General features: G+C 44.5%; 1 protein-coding gene across 1 annotated transcript in view; it reads left to right on the top strand.

The window, feature by feature from the left end:
* The window catches only part of Trim14 (tripartite motif containing 14), a 30,666-nt gene that overhangs the window by 2,945 nt on the left and 20,404 nt on the right, over positions 1-7,317 (top strand). The window lies entirely within an intron of this gene.

Raw genomic sequence — 7,317 nt, forward strand, 5'->3', positions numbered from 1 at the left:
CACACCAGGGGAGCTTGGTCCTCCATCCTCACACACCAGGGGAGCTTAGTCCTCCATCCTCAGTAAGGCCAGAGGAGCTTGGTCCTCTGTCCTGTGCAGCAGGGCATTAAACAGGGTCCAGGGAGATCGCCTAAGAGAGAATGAGGAAAAACAGGCAAACACAAAGGAACACGGCTTGTCGATAGGCTGAGCTGATCAAACCATAAATTTTACTTTTTGTTTGTTTTTTTCGAGACAGGGTTTCTCTGTGTAGCCCTGGCTGTCCTGGAACTCACTCTGTAGAACAGGCTGGCCTCGAACTCAGAAATTTGCCTGCCTCTGCCTCCCAAGTGCTGGGATTAAAGGCGTGTGCCACCACTGCCCGGCTAAATTTTACTTTTTACACACAGGTTATATACATAAAAAGGCAGGATGTGGGGAAGATGATGACACAGGAGCGTAGGTGTACAGATCTCTTCCAGAACAGAGTGTCAGCTGGGTGAAGGTTCAGGGGACAGATCACTATGACTCCGCCTATGATTCACTTGTCCTTATCTAAGTTGGTTCTGTTCACCAAGGTTACCTATCTACAAGGACTATGACTAGCTTGGCAATTTTCCACCAAAGCTGCTTGTTTACAATAGCTTCTAGGCATCTGTTTCAGTGTTTTTCCACAGAGACCCAAGACTTTGTGTTAGCAGGCATGTATGTCAGGCCTATTGCTGATTTTAGGTCTTCAGTGTATAAGCAGGGCTGCCCCTAACATCTCCCCCTCTCTCCAAGTATAGAAGGACCATGGCGATTCTAATCTTGCGAAGGCAGGGATAGAGGCCTAACCTCCAGTAATTAAAGGGGACCTTGTAATGGCTCCAGTCCCCCTGTCGTTGTTCAGTGGAGCATGAGGGCCATACTCATCCCGATGTCTTTTTCCTGGAGAGGGGATACTTTTGACATCAACCCCTATGCAGTCAGGCTTGTCCCTCAGGGAACCCAGAAAGATATTTTAAATTTTATATTCCCTTGCAGTGCTTAGCCTTGCAGCCTAAGTAAGAATTCAGATCACCAGTCAGAGGGGGTTCTGGGTGGCCCCTCTCTGCTTGGTCTAGGGATGGAAGTCCCCTCTTTTAGGTTGGGTGGAGATGGGTTTTGGAAACACCCTGGATTGAGTAACAACCACGTCTTGAGTCTTGTGGTCCTCCATAGCTAACTTATGATAATGTATCTGAATAGATTTTGCTACCAAATCACCTATCTGTTGTTTCACAAAATTAGTCAGCCTATTTAAGGCCCAGGGACCAAAGGAAATAAGCAAAAATAACCCAATTAATGGTCCCAAGATGGGAGGAAGGAGGTTGACAACCATGGAGAGATTGAAAACCAATTCTTGTACCAGCTCTAATCTTTCTCTCTCTGTCTCTGTCTTTTCTCAGGGCCTTCTCTGACCTTTTTCATGCTCTCTAACCATCCCTGACTTGTCTATGTAAAAGCAACATTCTTCTTTAAGGGCTGCACACAGTCTAGAGCTGTACACAGCCTTTTCTATTGTAAAAGAGTAAATCAAGTCCAATAAAGTCCTTTGCATTTTTTGGAGATCATTTCAGACAGCAAAATGAGGGATTCCTTCAGATTAGTGATGTCAATCTCTAGCTGTTTGATGTCCTTGTTTGATGGTCTATCGAAGGTCTGAGTAGTATAAGTCTGGAGGCCAGCATCAGGATTAGAACTTCCAGCCGCAAACACCACAGGTGATTCATTTTTACCTGGAAAGGAAAAGGAAGGGAATTCTCAGGGAGATTTCTCTTCCCTGGATGTCAATTGTTATTCATCTTAATTATAATTGGGCCTGGCTTTGAGGGGTCATTAATCTTTTTGGTAGTCATTTAGCTGTGCCTTCTTTGGTATCAAACAGGCATATCAGTCCTCGGCTCCATATGAGAACTGAGTCCGGGCCATTTCATTTAATGGTAAGAGGGTCCTTCCACATAACTGTGGCATAGTTTTTGTTGGTCTCAGCATGCCAAAGGCAGTCAGCAGCAGGCTTTCCATGTGCTTTCAGATTTAGAAAATTGTGAACGAACAGGGCATGATGGAGAGTACTTCTGGGAGACTCCTTCTGAGGGTGTAAATCCCCCTCTTTTGTTTTAAAAAGCCAATTTTTTAGACTTCTTAGTAAGACCAGGGCAGAAGCACCAGCAGCCGCATCTCCCACACTCAGAGAGTCATAAAGACACTATTTTAAAGTTCCACAATATCTGTTCTATAATATCTTGTCCTTGAGGATTATAAGGAATTTCAGTAACATGGGTAATACCAAATTGTCAACAAAACATCTCAAATGTCTGACTGCAACTGTCAGTTTTGTTTATCTTAATCTGATATGGAACATCAAGCATAAAAAGATAATATAGGCAATAACTAATTGTACTTTCGATTGTTTCTCCTGTTAAAGCAATTTTAACTCAAAAGCCTGAAAAGGTGTCAAATCACATGTACATATTTCAATCTTTTAAAATCAGAAATGAGTAACATCTACTTGTCATAATTGATTATGTATAAGTCCTCAAGTATTAACACCATTGTGAAAAAATTGAGGACACTAAAAACAAATTTTGTAATTTGATTTATATATTCTCTAGAAATATCAAATTGTTGTCTCAAGCCATTATTACTAAACATAGATCTATAAAAATGTACTATCTTGTGGTGATGTTATATAATAGATGACTTTTTACATCTTAATGATGATCTTATAAAAAAAATTTTATAAGAGGCCAGAGGAGCTTGGTCCTCCATCCTCTGCAAGGCCAGAGGAGCTTGGTCCTCCATCCTCTGCAAGGCCAGAGGAGCTTGGTCCTCCATCCTCACACACCAGAGGAGCGTGGTCCTCCATCCTCACACACCAGAGGAGCGTGGTCCTCCATCCTCACACACCAGAGGAGCTTGGTCCTCCATCCTCACACACCAGAGGAGCGTGGTCCTCCACCCTCACACACCAGAGGAGCTTGGTTCTCCATCCTCACACATCAGAGGAGCTTGGTCCTCCAGCCTCACACATCCTACATTGCTGTAAGGAAAGGCAAACAGCTCACAGGGCAGGCAAGCAACTACTAAGGTTCTTGGCCGTGGGACATAGAGTGTAACTCTAGTCCCTGAATATGTGCTTCTTCCAGCCTTACCACTTTACACAATGTTGTTTATTTTATTGTGTACTACAGATTGAACCCAGGGCCACGCACATGGTAGGCAAGTGGTTTTCCCACTGGGCTATTTACATTTCCTGGCCTCTCTTTACTTTGTTTGAGAAGGAAGTGAAAATGTGAAATTTTTATTAAAATTGGAGTCTCTGCAAAGTGTATTTTTAAAAAGGATTTTATTGGCATACATAAACTATACACGAGGATGGGCTTCCTACAACATTTTCAGACATGTATAGAATGTATTTTGATCACATTTACCCATTTCCCTCCCTTGTCTCCTCCCACTGATTCCCAACTAGCCATCCTCTGTACATGTGGGTACCAATGAATTCAATTGGGGTTATATAAAAAAACAGTTCTGTCTGAGGCAGGGTCTTATTAAGCTAACCAAACCAGCATCGAACTCACTCTGTCTCCTGCTGGCCTTGAACTCATGAGCTTCCTGTCTTAGCTTCCTGAGTATTTGGGATTACTGGCCTTAGTTAAGGCCAGGATCACTTGGTTGGTTGGTTGGTTGGTTGGTTGGTTGGTTGGTTGGTTGGTTCAGGATCTCCACTACATAGGCCAGGATTACTTCAAATTCAAATCCTCTTGCCTCAGCCTTCTGAATTGCTAGGATAACAGATATTCATCACTACCACCACCACCACCACAAAGGAGTGTGGAATTTGCTCCCCAATCCCTAACATCTGTTTTCAATCAAAGGACAACAGGTCCTGGTGTTCTAGGGATCTTCACAGGTCACATCAGTGGCCCTAGCTTAATTATTAGTGGTGACCCTCCCTCAGGTCTTCAAGAGCAGGACTGGCTGGGTATGGCGGTACACACTTGTAATTCCAACATTTTTTTGAGGCAAGATCAGCCCAAGTTTGAGGCCAGACTGATCTACTACTGAGTTCCAGACCAGAGCCTAAAACAAGACCATGTCTCATAGCTAGATAGATGATAGATGGATGGATGGATAGATAGATAGATAGATAGATAGATAGATAGATAGATAGATAGATAGAAAAAAGAAAAGCTAGGGGGGCTCACGAGATGGCTCAGCACTTGCTGTCCAAGTCTGGCAACCTGAGTTCAAGCCCCAGACTCCACAGTAGTAGAGAGAAGACTTCCAAACATTGTCCTCTTTCCCCCACACACAGCTGTCCTCACACACATAAGAGTTTGAAAACAGCAAGGTTCTGGGCTCAAAAACGATAAATCAGTTCAAAAGGACCCAGCAACCGATCATAGGGAAGCGTCTCCCCAGGCTTCGTGAACGAGGGCCAAAGGGAAGAGCGAAGCTAGTGTCAGCAACTCTTAAAGCATTTTACTTGGAAACATTTCTAGACTCACAGGAAACTGCAAAGGTCCTGTGGAGAAATAGCCTGTTCCTTCACTTAATCGGCTAAGGGTTACTTTGATGACACCTAACTGTCCTCCAGTGCCAAGCACAGCATCTAATAGCGTCTGTATCAGCTCAGCACATAAGTCTACATGCATGCAGTTTATGATTATTGTTTATGTATATCTGTAAACCATGTCTCTACGTGGTTAGGATTAAAACAGCTGATAATAGGCCTTGAAATCATTGATGATCCCGCTTTGCTATTCTAAATACGGGCTCTTTAGCTGGATGTGGAGGCTCACACCTGCCATCCCAACACCCAGATACTAAAGCAGGAGGTTTGCTGCAAGTTTGAGGATAGCCTGAGGTACATAGTGTGTTGCGTGGCATCCTGGCCATATGATGTGAGATGATTCTGTCTCGGGAAGAAAGGGCCAAAAAACAAAACCAAACCAAACAAACAAACAAACACCCATGGATGGTACTCACTTACAGTTCCACAACATGATAGATGATAGATGATAAAGATCACAAGTTCAAGGCTAGCCTGAGCGACATTACGTCCAAATTTATGAACATGGGATGTCCCTTGGTTTATTTAGGCCCCTTTGTTTGATCAGTGTCAATAGTATTCAACATATTCAACACACAGCATTCAAACTCTGTATGTTTTTAATCTATTTTTTAATTTATTTTAATTTGTGTGTGTGTGTGTATCTTTGTCACTGTGTCTGCCACATGTGTTTGGGTGCCCACACACGCCAGCATAGGGTATCAGATTGGTCAGAGCTGGAACTGCATGCAAGTGGTTGTAACTACAGAGCTGGCCAATGTGGATGTGGGTGCTCAGATCCAAACTGAGGACCCCCACAAGAGCAGCGCTCTACCACCTAACTCAATCCCCAAAACTTTTCTCAGTTTTTTACATCCGACAGGGCACAAACATTCTGTTGAACACTGTCTGGTGTCATCTGTGGCAGAGAAAGCTACTCTGGACTTGGTGGCCTACCCGAGGAAACTTTCCTCTGATGTGCAAACTAACCCCTGGAGCTTTGCAATCAGAAGTCAGGTTCAGATGTGGTCGGTCCAAAGTCTATTGTGTAGAAGCCAGTAACACAGCGTGTTCAAACACTCCTTTCCAGGGGACAATTGAAGTCATGGCTGCCAGTCTCCAGCCCACACCCTCTGAAGCTGTGTGCTTCCCTGTGGTGGCTCTTCCCCGCACTCGCCTGCAGCCCTAGATGCTCCCTCACACTAGTACTGGTCTGCAATGACCCAACAGCACTGTTCTCTCCGAATCTCCCATTGCGTACAGTGAAGTTTACTTGTTGTTTGGGGACAAGGCTTTACCAGCCTGTGCCTTCCAGGTTGGCCTTGTGTGTATGTGTTCATACGTCTGTTCATACAGGTGAGAGTGCATGTATGTGCATGTGATCATGTGATCATGGGGGCCAGAGGTCAACTTCAAGTGTCCTCCTCAATCACTCTCCTTGGATTTTCAGACAAGCTCTTGCACTGAATGCAGAACTCACATGTTCGACTACGGTGACTGGACTTCAAGCTCCAGGGCTCCAGTGGTCTGCCTGTCTCTTGCCTCTCAGTACTGGGGTCACAGGTGCAATCTGCCATCCTCAGCTCTTTTTTAAAAAATCATTTTTATTTTATGCAAATGAATGTTTTATGTTTATGTATGTTTATGTACCACATGTGTGCATTGTCTGTGGAGGCCCTGGAAATGGAGTTACAGATTGTCGTGAGGCACCATGGAGGTGCTGGGAAGCAAATCCAGGTCCTCTGCAAGAGCAGCAAGTGTTCTTAACTGCTGAGCCATCTCTCTCTCCAGCCCATGCCTAGCTTTTATGTTAGTCCTGGAGATCCGAACTCAGGTCCTCATGTCTGAGCAGCAAGACGTCTCCCTAGCCTCTTTTCTATTTCTTTGTTTAAGCAGTTTTATTACATTTTATTTGAGAGAGAGAGAGAGAGAGAGAGAGAGAGAGAGAATGAATGAATGTATGTATGTATGTGTATGCATGCCGCAGCCCACATATGGAGTTCAGAGGGCAGCTCACAGGGGTCAGGTCTCTCTTATCACGTAGCTCTCAGGGATTCCATTCATGGTGGCAGACTTGGTGGCAAGTGCCTTTACCCACTTGTACCCCAACCAGCCCTTGTTTAACCTTTTTGTCATTTTGAGACAGGGTTTTGCTGTGTCCCCCTGAATGTTCTGGAACTAGCTCTGTAGACCAGGCTGGCCTTGAACTCAGAAATTCCCCTGCCTCTGCTTCCTGGGATTAAAAGTGTGCGCAATTTTTTTCTTTTTTTTTTTTTTGGGTTTTTTTTTTTTTTTTTTTTTTTTTTGAGACAGGGTTTTTCTGCATAGCCCTGGCTGTCCTGGAACTCACTCTGTAGACCAGGCTAGCCTCGAACTCTCGAACTCAGAAATCCACCTGCCTCTGCCTCCCAAGTGCTGGGATTAAAGGCGTGCGCCACCACTGCCCGGCAAGTGTGCGCAATTTATGCCAAGTTTGGGGTGTTTCTATGTGATCTAGGCTGCTCTTGAAGTCACTGTGTAGACACAGGCTTGAATTTATGATAATCCACCAGCCTCAGCTTTCTGACTGCTGGAATTGCAAGCAGTTCACCAGAGTGCCCACGTTGCCTTGAACCTTAGTTCTCCTGTTTCATACTCCCAGATGCTGGGAGTACAGGCATGTGTCGCTATTTCATACTTTGGTACTTTATAAATGGGGGAGAAAAATTGGAGGAGAGAGAGAGAGAGAGAGAGAGAGAGAGAGAGAGAGAGAGAGAGAG

Source organism: Grammomys surdaster, unplaced genomic scaffold, assembly GCF_004785775.1.
Source record: "Grammomys surdaster isolate TR1022 unplaced genomic scaffold, NIH_TR_1.0 199, whole genome shotgun sequence".
NCBI classification, from domain to species: domain Eukaryota; kingdom Metazoa; phylum Chordata; class Mammalia; order Rodentia; family Muridae; genus Grammomys; species Grammomys surdaster.